Source organism: Pseudorca crassidens, chromosome 13 (genome assembly GCF_039906515.1).
Source record: "Pseudorca crassidens isolate mPseCra1 chromosome 13, mPseCra1.hap1, whole genome shotgun sequence".
In the NCBI taxonomy this organism is placed as follows: Eukaryota; Metazoa; Chordata; class Mammalia; order Artiodactyla; family Delphinidae; genus Pseudorca; species Pseudorca crassidens.
The window spans coordinates 51,558,159-51,576,543 of NC_090308.1; the positions used below are offsets into that span (position 1 = coordinate 51,558,159).

At 44.9% G+C, this 18,385-nt stretch overlaps 1 long non-coding RNA gene across 1 annotated transcript in view; it reads left to right on the forward strand.

The window, feature by feature from the left end:
- LOC137205012 (uncharacterized) overlaps positions 1 to 17,827 on the forward strand; it is a 34,066-nt gene extending 16,239 nt beyond the window's left edge. The window contains exons 2-3 of the long non-coding RNA XR_010933955.1: positions 11,943 to 12,192; positions 17,653 to 17,827. This is a non-coding gene — a long non-coding RNA (uncharacterized lncRNA). The remainder of the gene's footprint in view (positions 1 to 11,942; positions 12,193 to 17,652) is intronic.
- Positions 17,828 to 18,385: the final 558 nt, after the last annotated feature.

The window sequence follows — 18,385 nt, forward strand, 5'->3', positions numbered from 1 at the left end:
CTATGAGCTGAGGAGGCAGAAGCTGGGGTTTGGGACTTCCCCAGAAAGGAGGGAGCCTCAGAGGGGGAGCTCCAAAATCTATGTACAAACTTCCCTCAGCTCCTCAGCTGACTCTTGCACGGTGCATGTGCAAAGTGAGGTGCAGGGAGCCAGGGAAGAGCAATAGCTGGAAGGCTGAAATGATGGCTGCCTTGTGTTGGAAGATGGAGCTTAGAGTTCAATTCCTCCCCAGTTAGAGTGGTGTGGCAAATACCCAAGACTTTCCACGGAGACCACAGAGGGCGCACCTTAGGAGTAAGGACTACTTCCCAGGACTGAAGGTTGTGCCCTAGGAATAAAGGCAAAACCCAAATAGACCCACCCTAACAGATCTTAAAACCAATTGTTCACAGCTACACTATTCAATACAATAACCTCCATGTACATGTGGCATTTGAAATGTGATTAAAATTAAATAAAACTTAAATTGCAGTTCCTTAGTCACTAGCTACATTTTAAAGGCTTATAGCCACTTGTGGTTAATGTCCATTATAGTGGACTGCACAGAGTATAGAACATTTCTATATGGCATTTGAATGCCATAGCTCTAGGGGCTCAAGGTGGTATGCTAGTTATTTAACTGCTTACAACAAATCTCAACTTTCTTTAAAGAAAGATAGCAGAATCTAAAGTCTCTTTAATTTACTGTCCATAAGGCTCAGTATACGATAAAAACACTACTCAATGTGCGAGGAAGCAGGAAAATGTACTCCATAATGAAGGGAAACAATAGTCAATAAACACAGACCCACATAGGACCCAGATGTTAGAATTAACTAAGTCTTAATAATTATGATAAATATGTTAAGGAATCTGTGGGAAATATGCGAATAGTAGGTGAAGAGATGGGAAATTTCAGAAAAGATATGTAAACTTGAAAAAAGAGTCAAATGGAAATCCTAGAACTGAAAAATACAATATATGAAATTGAAGACTCATTGGTTAGGCACAATGAACACAACACATGAAATTATCAGTGAATCTATAGACAATCAATGGATATTATCTAAACAAAGAGGAAAAGAAAGATTAAAAGAAAAAGAATAGGGCCTTAATAACCTGTGGGATAGTATCAAGCAATCTAATGTACATGTAATTAGAGTCCCAGAAGGAGGGGAGAGAGCAGATGAAGAAGAAAAAGTATTTGAAGAAATATTGGAATTTTTTTTAATTTGATGAAAAATAGTAATGTCAGCAAACCTCAAATAGGATAATTTCAGGCATTTAGATATCTTTGACCCAAAACCCAGCCCCACCCACTCACTGACAAGATATAAAACTTCTGGGGTAGGATACAAATACTGAGAGGCAGTGGTGATGCTGACAGAATTCCAAAGATGTCATCCCAGAATTTGGCTGACTCCAGAAAGCAACTCTAAGGTACACTCTTCTCACATTCCTCTTTCAGGCTACCCTGAGATGGGGTCTCCAAACATTTTACCTTGATTTGACTCCAGCTTAACTTCAACTTGAACGTCATATTATATTTAGATGGAGAATAACTGATTTCTGAGAGGTAGAGAAAATGGGGTGGGGTGGGGAAGAAACAACGGAAAGCTAACTCAAAGCACAAATAATCTCATATCAGGAATCAGGTTGAGGGAGGGGAAATAGAGAAAAGATTGGCAGGAATTACCCCTAATCACTCACATTCCTGCTGGGTTCTCCTCTGCTACACAGCTCAGGCACTTGTGAGTACCTGTGATACCTGGGAGGCTTTCCATGGCCAATAATAACAATTTTAAAAAATTAAAAAACAAACTGTACCAAACTGACTTAAAGATAAAGAAATTCATTACCTCACAAAACTGAAATTTCCAGAAGTAGCGTGGGCTCCAGGGCTGGTTGATTCAGCAACTCCACCATGTCAACAAGGACCCGTGTTTTCTCCTTCCCTGTTCTGCTGTTCTCTGCAAAGCCTTCACCTTAAGATTGACTCCCTTCAGGTTTTAAGAAATCTGCTGGGGCACGGGGCTACGTGTATAGATTTGTTCACATCTAGCATGAGGAAGAAAAAGCAAGAAAACTCCTCCTTGAAGCAAGGAATATAAATCCTTCCCTTTGGTCTGATTCAGCTAACTTAAGTTGTGCCTATAATGAAAAAGGTATTTATCTTAAATGCTAACAATAAGGTTTTAGAACAGAGTTGTGTGGGGTAACTTTAAGCCTGAGTTTCTACTCAGGTTCCTAGGAGGGGCCTCTGATATCAAGAGGGTGTTGCAGTTACCTATCTCTATCACTTAGAAGTAAATTTCCTGTAGCAAGAGTAAATTACATTTTTCCTTTATGTTCCTAAAGGGTAAACTGACAAGCCCGTGGAGTTGCTGTGGAAGCTCTGTCTGATGGCCAGCACCGTGGGGCTTTCCTTAGGATCAGCCATCTCTCCTGCCCCTCGAGACGACCTCTGACAGCCAGCAAAGGTACGGTGTTTGAGACAGTTTAAGAGCATTTTAGGTAATAGATGATAATGATCATAGTGTCAGTAATAGAGCCAGTCTGCTCACAGTGTCATCCAGGAAATATTGAGGGCTCTCACAACAACAGCAACAAAATTCCCAACAATAATCACAAGACAACATGGGCGAGAGAACACTGAATTGAAGGTTATGTGAAGAGTTTTGACTGAGAGTACCCAAAGGGCAAGAACTTGTTGTGTGACTGCTCTAAGTCATCCTGTTGCATAAAGAAACCAGTTTGTTAAGTGCGTCTTTCACATGTGATTAGATACTGAGTTGGCGTGTTCACCATGGTGCGTGAGTATCCTTAGGAATGAGAAAAAACAACAGCATACACTGGCGATCTGTTTGTCAAGAGGAGGTCACAGCCTGCCTACTAAGAATTAGTAACCAAGTCAAACGGAAAGGAAAAAAGCTTATTGGGAAAGTCAAGGGGAAAATTGGTGAGTTCAGTTTCACCGTTTACACATTGACTTTTATTTTGCTTAGTGATACCTGCAGCGTTTGTTTAGCCATCTATGGTGCAACTAAAAAATCCTGAAAGTTTACTCTCATGTCATCTTTTTTATTGAGAACAGACATCAGTTACACTGTCATCCACCTGGTGATCTTAGAGGCACCCTGGCTGCCCCGTAACCCCATTCATTGCCCTAGATGTGCTGAAAATGGGTAAAGACAGAGGATGGATACCCACGCAGAAGTGAAGTGGGGGTAGAACAGCACAGAGAAATCTTTGGAGGACAAGAGCAAAGGATGTGACAAGGCCAAAAGATGTGGTGAGAGGCAGACAGAAACCCTAGAGAAAACTGGCCTAAACAGTCCTTGGTGGGAGGATTCTTTTTAAGAATCTCCTAACCAAGGAGTTTGGTAAACTAGGCAATATGGAGACAAAGGTAAAACTCATGCCAGACTCAGCAAAAAACAGCTGGAAACAAGGAAGCCCAAGGACAGCCCTGAGTGTGGAGAAAATACTGCTGGTTAGGCATTGTTCCCGAGTCAGACCACACACACAGCGGGTCACTGTTGAAAGTGAAGGACAACTGGGGCTGGCATATGTGTCTGTCTTTGAAAAGCAGTATAATGCTTTCTGGACTTATTATAGATTCTATACTTATTTCGAATCTTCCTAATGGCACTTTTTTTTTTTTTTTTTTTTACAATCCGTGACCCAAACGTACTCAAGTTGAAGCCTCCCCCTTCATCCCTGGTCACTTCTGCTGTCTCTGCTTGCATCGGCCCCCTGGAGAACCTCTGTCTCCTGGCCTGAGTTGAAACTCCGCTCTACCCAGAGGGTATCACTTCTTTTGCAGCTCTCTTAAGTATTCTTCCGCAGCCCACACCCCCAGGATGAAGGGGAATAGCCCGCTCCTCATTCCCTGGAGCAGAGTCCAAACATTCCTGTAAAAATGGCTGCTCTCTGAAGTGCTGGTGTCGTTGACAGCCACTGGCCGCTGGAACACTCCCTCTGCTTCCCTGAGAACTTTGCCTCCTAAGGCACACTATTCCCTCACACCTCAACTCTGCCATATTCCTGGAAGACGTGAGGGTACCCACGGATGACCCAGTCCGTACTCTGGCCTCCCAGTTCCTTAATCTACCCTGCCACCTCCAGCACCTACTTCTCTGTCACACTGTGGACTTTGTCATCTGTCAAAACTCCCCTCTGTTCACAGTCCCCTCTCATTCTAGTCTAGTCTGCTTGCTCACCTAGTCTGTGCCCCAACCCTACTGAGGCCCTTAGCCTCCTGGCCCCTCTACTTTTCCTTATCCATCAACCCACTCTATCTGTTTCCCTTTGAAGCCACGTTAGATACATGGTCCATTATGTCAATCACTATCTCACCAACACCGAAAACTTACTGGTCTATTTTGTCCTTTTATCACTTTTACCTGGGGAAAAAGTCAGTCCTAGAAGAACTCAACCATAGCCCTTTTCACATCTCTGCCTAGGCAGCAAAGCACGACTCGAGAAGAACCCCCCAGCCTAGCAGAGTCTTCTTCATTATCACCTCCACCCCTGAGGAATCCCACTGTCCTCTTGCCCACTCACCTTTCAGTCTCTGAACAACCATTTCAAACTTTCCTCTTCAAGTCTTTAGTCCCTATCTCATCCCTCTCTAGTACCAGGTGTCTTTGTTCCTATTTCACAGAAGACATAGAGGCCCTCAGGTGGGCCTTCTCAGAAAATGTGTGTCACCAACCATCTCACCTTTTCTAGCCTTGATCTGTTCCCCTCTAATGGGTTCTTTTCATCAGCATCTAAACGTGCTCTAGTCACTCCTGTTCTTAAAAAATCCCGCTCCCAGACCCCCAATTTCCTTCCTGGTTCTACTCTTTTCCTCTCCTCCCCTTCACACCCAAACTGCTTGGGAGAGTTGTGCACAGTCATTGTTTGCCCTCATTCAGCACCTGTTTACCCATCAGCCCCGTCCAGCTGGCATCCTCCCCTACTTCTCTGTTAAAACTATTTTTATCACAGTATCCAGTGGCCTCTACACCCCTACATCTCATGGACACTGCGGAATTTTCACAGTATTTGACCTCTCAGTAGACTGTAGCCAATTTAACCTTCCTTCTTTGGGAAAAACTATTTTTCTTGGTATCTAAGCTGCCATATACTCTCCTGGTTTTTCTCCCACTTCTATGGCTCTATCTCTCTGTCCCTTTGCAGATTTTCCTCTTCTAATTGACCTTTAAACATTGGAACGGCTCAGGTTCAACCCTGGATCCTCTACTTTTCTCACTCTACACTGTCTGCCTAAGTCATCTCACCCACCTTCACGGCCTCATCTCTATCCTCTCAAATTTGTACAACAGCTCAGACTTTTCTCCAATCTCCAGAGCTTCTTGACTACCTGCTTTACATCTATGCTTAGATGACACAGACACATTTGTTTAGAACTAAACTCATGGCCTTTCCCATCATGCCAGAGATCTTGCATTTTCCTCTCCAGATCCGCTTTCACAACCCAGGAGGCTGATTTAGTTGACTATATCCACTGGCTCCCTTACCTCTGGCTTCCACTTGGGTTTGGCCACTGGGGATCCCTGGGGAGAGGTTGGAAACTGGGGAGAGAGTGAGGTCAAGGTGTTCACTCCCTTAGCTCCCTGTCTGTGAGGTTGCCAGGAGCTGCCTGATTCCCTTAACTGAAGGTTGCTGCTTCTCTTAATGGGGCGTCTCTGCATGACCCTCCTCCTCAAGTCTAGGGCAGATCTGCTCAGCTGCTACCAGCTCCTGGTTATTGCTTTCTCTCTTGTGATTTCCCTATATTCTGTCTACACCATTGTAAATAGTTCCCTCTTGAAATTATCCTCATTTGAACACCTGCTGTTTCTTTCTGGTACTTGGCTGATAGAGTCATTGATATTAGAAGTTGCACCAAGAAATAGATCCTCATAATGTGCTTCTGGGATTGGGTTGGTCATGTTCGAGGAGCTGAACGATAACCTTGGGAGAATGCGGAGGTTTAAAGGATGGAAATGGACGCTCATCATCCTTGCATGCAGTAGTATCACAATCATTCAGCTGATCAGCGGTCATAGCATGGCATGAAGAGCAAGTGGAGAGCAAGACATGGGGAGATCGAAGGCTGTGGCACTTAGCTGCTCTGTTGAAGGAAGTGATTTTACAGATTATAGAGTCATCTACGTTTTTCTTACAGCTCCAAAGTGCATATATAGGCAAAAAAGATAAGAGTATGAATATATATATGTACATATATATATCATATATATAATATATTTAAGAACACTTGTGGAGAATCGAACCTCCATGGCAAACTTGAAGAAATCTCTTGTCCTGAAGTTCTTACCGTGAACAGACAAGCCCTGGGTCTCATTGCAAGGGTTGCAGAGTTAAAGTGCCAATGAAAAGTTCAGCCTTTCGGGCTTCCCTGGTGGCGCGGTGGTTGAGAGTCCGCCTGCTGATGCAGGGGACATGGGTTCGTGCCCCGGTCCAGGAAGATCCCACATGCCGCAGAGCGGCTGGGCCCGTGAGCCATGGCCGCTGAGCCTGCGCGTCTGGAGCCTGGGCTCCGCGACGGGAGAGGCCACAACAGTGAGAGGCCCGTGTACCGCCAAAAAAAAAAAAAAAAAAAAAAAAAAATTCAGCCTTTCTAGGTCTCTAATGCTAGTGTAAGGCACTGGTGGGACATGGATAAGGCTGAAAACTTTGAGCTCTAAATGTCCCTGAGCCTTGTTTCTGCAAAACAGTGTTTTCAGTGACTATACATGGAGCAGTTGCCTCGAGAGCTGCTGCTTATTCTCGGGCCTGCACTCTCTCTTCTCTGCCTCCAGCTCTGTAAGAAGAGTTAGAGCTCAATATAGCCCATAAGGAGAAATAGAAAAGTCCTGCTCCAGGGTAAAATAGTCTACCCACCAAGAGAGTTACAAGATCTTGACATGTGGTATCTGGAGGAGTGGGAAGATCATATGTGGGAGGAGACTGTAAGGGTGTTGGGGGAAGATAGTGAGACTCCATCAGGCTGAATGTATTGACATGGGATAGCACCTAGGACTCAGGGTTGGCTCAAGCGCCAGGGAGTGGCGTGAATAGTATGTTGGATTGGATATGAGAGCCTGGAGTCTATGATGGTCTGTGGTTCTTTAGGTCAAAGTTCTGTAAATTCTCTGGCATAATGTAGAACAGTGGTTCAAACAGAGTGGTGACCACATCACCTGGGACCATCAACATCAACTGGGAATGTATTACAGAAATGGAAATTTTTAAATCTTATCCCAGATTTACAGAATTAGAAACTCTGGAGCTGAGGCTTGGGCACTTTGCACTTTCAAAAGTGAATCAGGGGCTTCCCTGGTGGCGCAGTGGTTGAGAGTCCGCCTGCCGATGCAGGGGACATGGGTTCGTGCCCCGGTCCGGGAGGATCCCACATGCCGCGGAGCAACTAAGCCCATGCGCCACCACTACTGACCCTGCACTCTAGAGCCTGCGAGCCACAACTGCTGAGCCCACGCACCACAGCTGCTGGGGCCCGCACACCTAGAGTCCATGCTCCACAGTGGGAAAGGCCCACACACTGCAGCGAGGAGTGGCCCCTGCTCACCGCAACTAGAGAAAGCCCACGTGCAGCAGTGAAGACCCAATGCAGCCAAAAATAAATAAATTAGTTAATTTTTAAAAAATGCCCTGGGAGGACCCACCGAGGAAGGAAAAAATGCATTGGTAAAGGGCACCAGAATCATTGAAGAGTTCTGAGGTGGCTCTCTGAAGATCGGAAATAACAGAGGACTTCCCTGACAGTCCAGTGGTTAAGACTTTGCCTTCCAATGCAGGGGGTGCGGGTTCGATCCCTGGTCGGGGAGTTAAGATCCCAGACGCCTCGTGGCCAAAAAACCAAAACATAGAACAGAAGCAAAATTGTAACAAATTCAACAAAGACTTTAAAAATGGTCCACATCAAAAAAATGTTAAAAAAAAAAAAGAAATTACAGTGCTGATGTGGCAATGAAATTGGTTTCTGTGGTCTCTGGTTTCCATCAGAGAGAAGGTAAATGCAATTACCTTAATAAGCCACAGGGATGGAGAAATAGAATTTTATATGCAGGGATCTGTGGCAATCAATGGCTAATTGATCACCTAAAATGAACTGGATGGGCAGTGTACTAAGTTACTTCCTTACAAATGAAGGGAGAAAAATTCTAGCTCTGCTGGGCAGAGACCAAACTTGCATCATCATATTGGGAATATATAGCTTCTTATCCAGTTCCCAGACCTAAGCCAGTTTGCAGACCAAGAACCTTTTGAGAAAGGACCCTGCAACTTACCTCAAGCCTAGAGGGACAAGTGACCATTTATCAGGATGACTGAGTACTGGGGAAAGGGTACTATCCATCTCCTTGGGGGGTTGTTATTGAGCTTATGCTGATGCCTAGATCAGAAATGCCATCTGGGTTCACTAGAGGAATGGCTATTGAGATCAGATGATAGAGCCTTGACCTGAACTAACAAGGGGTCCAGTGAGACCACAGTCCAACACGATCCCCTGTCCCAGAATGGATCGTTCGAGGAGATGTCCTCAGGAAATGGAATGCTCCCCATGGTGGTTCCCTGAGGGTTATGATGGCAGTGCCACCACCTCCCTGATAAATGATAAATGCCCTACCCCAAATAGCAAACCAAAAGCAATATTTTATTCCTGTCCCCACTGGGAAACCCCGAAAGCGTCGCTCTCCAGCTTCCCTCTTACTCTCGACTCTGCGTTTCTTCCCAGGATGCTCCTCCCTCACTCAACCCTTCGCTCAATGCCTGTTCCGCTGCAGACCACTCCCCTTTCTACATCCTTCCGTTCCTCTCTCAGGGTCCTGTGCTTCGTTGCCTTCACTGAAACTTGCCCTTCCAGTGAGCACCTCCTTGGGCCCAGTTTGCTTGAGGAGATACAGCTTATACTCTAGAGCAGTTGGTTAACCCTCATGTTGGTATATTTAATCTCTCCGTACAATTAAAAAATGCTTAAATCAGGGCTTCCCTGGTGGCGCAGTGGTTGAGAGTCCGCCTGCCGATGCAGGGGACACGGGTTCGTGCCCCAGTCCGGGAGGATCCCACATGCCGCGGAGCGGCTGGGCCCGTGGGCCATGGCCGCTGAGCCTGCGCGTCCAGAGCCTGTGCTCTGCAACGGGAGAGGCCACAACAGTGAGAGGCCTGCGTACTGCAAAAAAAAAAAAAAAAAAAAACTTAAATCACAAAAGTCAGACATGTTGGCTGTAAAGCACTGCACAAATACGGACTAAAAATGGACTCCCTTTTTCCCTTCCTTCCTCAGAGGTAAGCAGTGTTAAACGTTCTATTTACCCACATGCACACACAAGCCGATATATGGCTTTGTTTGTTTATCACGGATAATACCGTACCCATTATTTTGTGACATGCTTTTCTCACTCAACAGTATATCACAGATCTCATATTACATCATATAGATCCACCTTATAGCTTTTTAAAATTAAACTTTATGTTTTGAGATAATGGTAGGTTCACAGGCAGTTGTAAGAAATAGTACAGGGAGATCCCATATACCCTGTAGCAAGTTTCCTCCGATGTAACATCTTGCAAAATTATAGTACAGTATCACAACTAGGATATTGATACTGATACAATTCGTCAATCTTATTCGGACATCCCTAGATTTACTTGTACTCATTTGGGTGTGTGTATGTGTGTGGGTGTGGGTGTGTTCTATGCAGTTTTATCACATGTGCAGTTTCCTGTGTGAACCATCACAGTCAAGGTACAGAGCAGTTCCGTCACCATGAGGATCCTTGTGTTGCCCTTTTATACCCACCCCCCTGCCCTCCTGCACCTTCCCTCACTCCTAACTCCTGACAAGCACTCATCTGTTCTCCATTTATATCCTTTGGTCATTTCAGAAATGTTCTATAAATGTAATCATATAGTTTATAAGCTTTGGGAATTGGCTTTTTCATTTAGCATAACTCCCTGGGGATTCATCCAAGTTGTTGTGTGTATCAATTTTTTCTTGCTGAGTAGTATCCATGATGTGGATGTACCAGTTGGTTTAACCACTCAACCACAGAAGGACAGCTGGATTGTTTCCAGTTTTTGACTGTTATGAATAAAGTTGTTTTGAACATTCATGACAATTTCTGTGTGAACATGAGTTTATATTTCTGTGGGATAAATGTCCATAAGTATAATTGCTGGGTTGTATGGTAATTGCATGTTTAGGGGAAATGGGCACACTCATGCTACAGATATAAGTGTAAAGCAGAACAATATTTTAGGAGAGTAAATGGGCAGTGTTTATCATTTTTTTAAATGCATATACATTTTAACTCAATTTTGCTTCTAGGAACCTATCTTATAGAAATATTTGTGTACTTGCTAAAAGATATATGTACCAGGATGTTCATTACAGCATTGTTTGCACTGGGAAAAAATTTAAAACAACCGAAATGGCCATATAATACTGTATGCTATACCTCTTTCTATTTTTCTTTTTGCCATTGAGTAGGTGCAAACTGTCATCTTGTTTTAATTTGAAACTCCTTCTGTAGGAACTAGAGTTCAAGCATTTTTTTCCCCAAGATTTTTGATTATTTGTATTTCTTCTTCTGGCCTAACCTTCACATTCTTTACACAAAATACACACTTGAGTGATTGTTCTTTTATTGATTTTTAGGCATTTTTATACAGTTGATATTGTGGTGTTACACACACACACCTTACCTGTTGCCCTGCTGCTTGACCTTTGCAACCTAAAACTTTTAGATTTCTGTGAGATCAAATCTGTCACACTTCCCTTTAAGGCTTCTTGTCTTGTTGGGTAGAGCTTTCCTACCTCCCATCGTGGTTTCATTCCTATTTTGTTAGAGTTATGCTATAACATTAGTTTGTCAGATGCCTCAGATCCTTTTGAAAGAGACAGGGGATACATAGATCCCATAAATAAAGACAAATGCTGTGTGTGATCTGAGAAATAATTTTTATTTATTCATAACTGTCATGTTCCTTGACAAATATAATTCTTGCTGTGCTGTATACATGTTAGAGTGATGCCGGAAGGAGTAATTATGTCATAACTTTAAAGGATTATGAACACCTCAGGGAATGGTGCTGTTTAAACACGTTGCTAATACCGTGTTTGCACATTTTTCAAACTGCTCTAATTACGTCCACGTGGCTCGGCAGCCTGGCTTGGACTGGCCTCCTCTGAGAAGGATGGAGAATGAGAGGAGGTCAGAATCTCAATCCAGGAGAGGTTGTTTAGGCAAGGAAGTCATTTATCTTGCTGTGGACACAATGAAGAGCTCGCCATCCAGCAATTTGTAATTGATCACAGTTATGTTGCCCAGTGGGGGTCAGGGGAGGAAAATGAAGGAAGGTGTTTGGTCAAAAGCACAACTCTGGAGTGTTTAGTCAGGTCCCCAGTTTAAGTTGATTTAGCAACAGCAACAAAAATGAAGTCATTCAGAAGAACCCCAAATGAAACAAAGACATGAAAATGGAGATTTATTCCACATGTTGTGGGTTGATGTTTCCTTGGAAGGAGCGGTCAGGAATTTTTGAGCCTTAAAACAACCACATATTTAAGTAATTTAACTAATTTAGGCATGCTTGCTGCTACCACAAAGAAAATAAATTATAGTGAGCTCTAGCCTGATGGCTAAAAAGCCAATTCACCGAAAATGGAAGAACGTTGATGGTACTCATATTAGGTAATCGGTACAGTATGTTAGCCCTAGTGGTCTGGTTAACCAAATGAATGCATATTTAGTGAAATTCAGTATAATCTTTTCCAAGAACTACCCCACTCAGTTACGGCGAAATAGGTTCTACTAATCACAGGCTGCATAACTTGGAGATTAAGCATGGTTTGGGGGACAGAGATGCTTTTTATTATATCGTTTGGTCTTTTGTGGAGCATAACGGAAGACGTGTCAGCGAGGCTAATGTGGTTTCTTTTTTTGCTTTAGGAATCCACTTAAGAGTTTAAGTGATCACAGGACTTGAACAAACGTCAGTGCTCATTCAGTCAACTCCTTTCATTTTACAAAAGAGGAAAGAGGAGAAAAAAGGCTGTGACTTGTCTGAGGTCATATAGCGAGTTCATGACAGCCTGGATGATACTTGGGTCTTCTGACGCCCAGACCTGTGTTCTTACCTTTGTAAGAAAATGCACGCTCCAAAAGTCCAGGCTGGGTGTGACCTCTGGCCCAATTTCAGGTAACTCAAAGACATTTTCAAAATCTTTCCTGGATGTAAAGCCATGTTGAGTTAATTCCATTGAGTAAAGGGATCCAGAAACTAGGTCTCTGAACTTAAGGTTAAAGCTTTAGTCATTTTTCCTTCTTTTTGGAGCTGATTGGACTCTTCGTTTCAGATGAAGACCAAGATGTGGTCACCTGTTGTGGAGAAGCCACGTCACCTGCCTCTGCTCTCTCTTGCTTGCTCTCATTTGCTGGTGGCTTTGTAATTAGGAACAACGCACCATAGGCTGAAGGTTGGGGAACTCTGAGCTGGGGGTAGGAGTGTCACAAAAGAGGGGGAAAAGGGTAGCTAACTGCTGATTGAGCACTTAAAAATTTTTTAATTTGCGATTTTTCTTTATGTATTTTGGCACCTGTAATTTCCCCCCGACTCTCAGATATTTCCTAAGGCCCTGAGAAACTCACGGGCCCTAGACACTATGTTTGTAGAGCCTGTGAGATGAGGACTTGAAAAGGAGTGCCGTCCGAGTGATCTTCTCTTCTTAGTTTCTGCAGTCCCCACCCTTCACATCCACCCAGGACTCCCTCAGTCAGGGTTGACTGCACGGTAAAGGGATCATGGAGTGACTCAGACTTGCTGAAAATGACAGACAGTTTAGCAAACTGTGAGTCATTTGATCTCATCTTATTCAAGTCCATTGGAAAACAGGTTAGCAAATCAGGTTTTATTGTCCTGTCAAATTCCCTTTCCCTCCCCACCCTGTAGGCCCAGGCCAGTGTTCTTTCACCACTTCTTTCCTGATTAACATCCTGGTGTGAAAGGAATGCTGTTGAAGTCAGGACTGTGGTGAACGTGTAGTATTTCTTGGGCTACGCGACATCCTTTCCCCGTCTCTGACGGCATCTGATTTCTTTTAGGGAATCACCTCCTCCCCACGCATGCAGTCGTAGTGGGGTATAAACCCAGGTGCCTACCCTACTATGGAAAGTCTAGGAGAGACCTGCTTCTGCCTCTCCCAGCCCCGAGGGTGGACATATGGTCTAAGCCAGCAAATCTGATGAGCTCTTCTGGAACTTTAACCTGGAACTCCGGAATAGTTGGCAGGAAGCCACGCTGAGTAGGCTGACGTGTCTGCTCCTGACCTCTTAGACCCTCCTCGATTCCTGCCCATCTCAAGCCTGGCCCTTGACACTCCTGTCCATTCTGTGAGTACCCAGATGGCTTTTAATCCATTCCCACTTGGTTATCTTAGCTTGAACTGGTTTCTGTTGCTTGCAACCAAGAATTCTGGTACAAGATCCCTTTCTGGCTAGACCATCCCAGGTGGGTCTGCAGTGTTAGCTTCACATCCACCCTGTCTAGAGTATTCTAGAATTAGCCTAAATGAGCTCTTTCTTCCACTGGTGACACAGCCTCCAGGACTGGTTTTTTAAAGCTGGTACTAATAGAAAATGTTCCTCTAGCTTTCTAGCCCTTACAGTTTCTTGTTATTCAAACAAACAACAAAATTCATCAGGACTCCGCTCCCATAGCTATCACTGATAGGAGGGCTCCATTCTCCTGCTCAGAACTCCCAGCTCAGGAATCCACCTGTCTCAGGCAAACATATCACAAATATTTCTCTACCAGAATAGCTAAAATTAAAAAGACTGACAACACCCAGTGTTTGCAAGGATGCAGAGCAACTGCAGCTCTAATATATTTGCTGGTGGGAATGCAAAATGATACAGTCACTTTTGGAAATCTGTTTGACAGTTTCTAATAAAGTTAAATATATGCCTACTCTTTGACCTAACAATCCCACTTCTAGATATATATCGAAGAAAAATTAGTGCATATGTTTACAAAAAAACTTGTATAAGAATGTTCATAGGGGCTTCCCTGGTGGCGCAGTGGTTGAGAGTCCGCCTGCCGATGCAAGGGACGCGGGTTCGTGCCCTGGTCCGGGAAGATCCCACATGCCGTGGAGCGGCTGGGCCCGTGAGCCACGGCCGCTGAGCCTGCGCGTCCGGAGCCTGTGCTCCGCAACGGGAGAGGCCACAACAGTGAGAGGCCCGTGTACCGCAAAAAAAAAAAAAAAAAAAAAAAGAATGTTCATAGCTACTTTATTCATAATAGCCAGAAACTAGAAACAACCTAAGTGTTCATTAACAGAAAAATAAAGAAATTGTAGTATATTCATACAGTGGAATACTAAGCACCAATAGAAAAGACGGATGACTCATACATGTAACAATGTGTATGAATCTCAGAAAAATTGTATTGAGCCAAAAGCTAAGAGTTCACATGACTCAATTTACATGAAGTTGAAGACAGGCAGAACTAATCTATGGTAATAGAAGTCAGAACAGTGATTATCTTTGTGGGAATATTGACTAGGAAGAGGCACAGGGAGCCTTCTGGAGTGCTGGAAATATATTTAATCTAGGTGGTAGTTACATGGGTGTATAAATATGTAAAAATCCATTAAGCTGTACACTTAAGACTTGTGTGCTTTATTGTATGTGTTATACTTCAGCGAAAAAGATAAAAAGAAAAGGTAAAAGAAGAAAATGATCACATGGACATCAGCAGTTCTATAATTTAAATGTTTTGTTAATTCTGCATCCAGTCAAATTAGATGTATCCCCAGTCGCAAGTATGATGTTCAGGAGAGAATGGAAACCTTTTGTACTTTTCCCCTCTGTGCTTTGTTACATCAAAGCATTAGGAAGCTAATATGTTTCCCCTTCCAGGAGGATTTGTATGTTCAAAGGAAAACCATTGGGAGAAAGTAATGATTAACACAAAGGAATGACCGGTTCAATGGTGGGCTTTCAGGCATCAGTAGAGGAGGTATTTCAGGTCAAGGGAGGGTCAAGGGAAGCTCCTAGCATATTCCACACTGAATGGGTAGAAGTGAGCAATAAACTCCTAATAGCCATTTCTGCTGATCTACTGGGGTGGTCAACAGCCTTTGGTGTTCCGCTTCTGTAATGGAAAAATCAACTGGCTTGTTTCCAACAGCCCAGAGGAAGCGTTTGTCTCCTGGGGTCAGTCTTTTCCTTTAAAGCTGGTGGGGAGGGTGGGTCTCTCGAGCAGCTTTCCATCTGCATTGAGAATGCAGACAGAAAGCAGGAAAAAGAGAGGCCAGGATAGAGGATGCTGAAGTGAGGGTGAAAGTGAAAAAGCACGGGAGAAAGTGAGTACAGGGCAGCACCATGGGGAACAAACAGAAGACACAGCAGGAGCAAGGAGAGGGGAAGGGAACCCGGCAGAGAGTTCAATGAAAACGTAGATGGTGTGAGTGGACGAGACCCCGAAGCCAGGGCCACTGTGCCCTTGGCATCTGCAGCCTGTGAATCTGTGCCCCTCGGGAAGCAGCTGGGTGGGTGAGCTGTCTCCTGGCTTCTTCCTCTCAGACTCTGAGCTCGCCTCTCCCTCCACTGTGCCTACAACATAAAACCTCATCTGATCACATTAATCCCCAGATTAAAATTATCTAATAGCTTGACATTATCTCTTTAAAAAGTCCAAGCTTCTTAATATGGCTTACAAGTGCCTTTCTTGACACATCCCTTCTCGCTCCTCCACCCTCATCTATTTTGTGAATAATGAGTTAATGTGTTAGTAAATTTTAGTTACAATCCTGTTCACAGAATCTGGCTGTCTAGTTCCACTTGAAGAATCCTAGGAGGGTATCAACTGTATTTACCGGGCCCAACTCCAGGAGAAGCTGTGAGAGAGTTCCTGAAACAGGTGCCCTGCAGGACTTGACCCCTCCAGCCGGGATGACCCGCACCCTTCCCTGCTGAGTGGGCGCAGGAAGTTGGGATTGCCTAATTGAGGTTGGGATAAAGGCATGCCTCCTCACCCTCCGAATCTCATCCAGGACCCTTGTTCTGACAGAAAGTTCTCTTCTACCTTCCAAATCCTGGCTGCCCTTCAAGACTCACCTCAAATACCACGTCCATTATAGCCCACCAGGCTCAGGAGTAAGGCTTTCTGGTATTTTGGCAGCAGCCCTGGTCTGGGGGGGAAAGGAGGATCTTAGGACCAGAAGCTGACAGGCCTTGGGGTGGTAATGTGAGTGGGTGCTAGTGGCCCAAGGTCCAGTTTCCAGGGGCCAACAGCAGACTAACAGCTTAGTTCCCGTAAGCATCAGTCAGTAACCTGGAGGGTCCAGCTTCCTGCTGGGGCAGAGAGGCAGACGGTTGCAGAGGGGGCGACAGCTGAAGTTAAGGGACAAGTCTCTCAGTGTGGCTCCAGGTAACCAGCTTCCTTAGAGCAGGACCCCACCTGGGGATATGGAACTACAATTCCGATTCCAAAGCCCGAGAGAAGAGGCAGGCAAGAGCGAGGCAAAATGTCAGGGCCCCAGCCTGGATCAGGAGAGTGACTCAGATCCCAGTCATGCAGACCAAGTGGACCCACCAGGGAGAGCTCAGAGAAGGTGGAAATTCCATGGGCCCCAGGTGGTAAAGGCCCATGGACACTGCAGCAGTGAACTATCAACAAACTATTCATTCCAGCCTGACCAGCTGCTAGTCATCCCAGCTACAGCTCAAGGACTAGGTATGGCTGAGTTTGATGGGGAGGGGTGCTGTGAGCTGCAGCCATTCTGGGCTGGGAGAGGCAGGGGCTGAACCTTCTCTGGGAACCTGTCCCACGCACCTCACACCCCTCAACATAGCTGCTGGTCACTTTTTCTATATCCTCCTACTGTAAGTAACCCCTGAAGCATGTAGCAGAGGGCCAGGCACACACAGTGAATGTGATTTACGTTGGACTGAATTGCATTTAGGTGCTTGGCAGTGCAGGCCTTGATGTGGGCTATGCTGTCTCAAGGAACCCTTTCCCTTGTGTCTTATATTGCTGATCAGGACAGTCACTTCCCGTTCTCCTGGGACCCATAAAGAAGTGGAGGACAGTACGTGTACCCCACACCCGCCTTCCTCTGCCATCTCAGGGTTCAGCGCCTCAGCAAAAGTGATCTATCCCTTCTTCCTTTCTGCCTCTAACATCAGTGGAAAAACTTGATCTGGTTGCCATGGAGACCAGCCACTGACTTCAGAGTGCCTGTTTATTAAAGATGAAAGTAATGCATGCCTGGTTGATCTGAGCAGCTGTCAGAGAGAGATTCGGCTGTTAGCAAAGAAAGTCACTAATTTCAAGGCATAATCACTCAAGAGGGAGACGGCCCCCCTTCATCTTCCAAGTGGAGCTGAGCAGTGTGGGTAAGATCCGCCCCAGCAAACATTTCTTGTTCAGGTTTTTTGTTTGTTTATTTTATGATTAATATGGTAACTGTACTTCTTTTCCCCCTTATTTCCTACTAAAATATGTAGCCTTTCAGTGGTGTGATAGATTGATTCGGCTTTGTGGGCAGGCTCAGGAAACCCAAACCCTCTCATGACGTCGTTTCCTTTGGAAAACGTATCCTGGATTCCATGCCACCTACTTTCCAATGAGCTTGTCTGTTTATTCATTCAACAGTCTGCACCAGGTGTGCGAGAAGAAAAGAGGTGGTGTTGAGAGATACAGAGAGCAGACTTGTTGTGTTCTGTGTGTGCCTGGACAGATGGGAGAGAAGCGGGCACCTTCCCAGGGAGACGATACCTTCGAAGAGAGGTGGGGTGTCTCCCGTCTCCCAGCCAAAGGAGTTGTGTGATCAGAAAATCAGTCCATTTGCTTTCGCTTTTTCTTCTTTTCCTTCGTTCAATGATAAAATCTGAGAGAAAATTTGAATTCCGAGATCCGTTATTTTGATTCACCAAGTATTCTCTAAAACCGGCGAAGCAAACTGGGTTAACCCCTGCTTGGCTGTAAAGGAGCAGCACGGTCCCCACTGCAGCGCTTTAAGATGAGCAAACTGACCAGGGAGGCTGAGTGCTCAGAGAAGAGGCGGCTGGTAGCTGGTCCTTATGGCTAGAAACAAAGATCTAGCCCAGTTGTCTGGTCAGAATCCAGCCAAGTCTCTCATCCTTTCTGACCTCAGTTTCCTCATCTGAAAATGAACTAATGAGCAAGCTGACCCTTTCCAGTTCTGAATTTTCTTTTGTTCTTGGTAGGGATTGTAAGTGTAGGTCTCCATAAAGAGAAAGGGCTCTTAACCTTGGACAGCTGAGCAAGGGTTAACTCTGGGTCTAGGTCCCTGTGAACCAAGGACAACCCATGCCTCTGGTCAAGGGGATCTCAGGCCAGGGCAGGTGCTTGTTTCTAGTCTCTC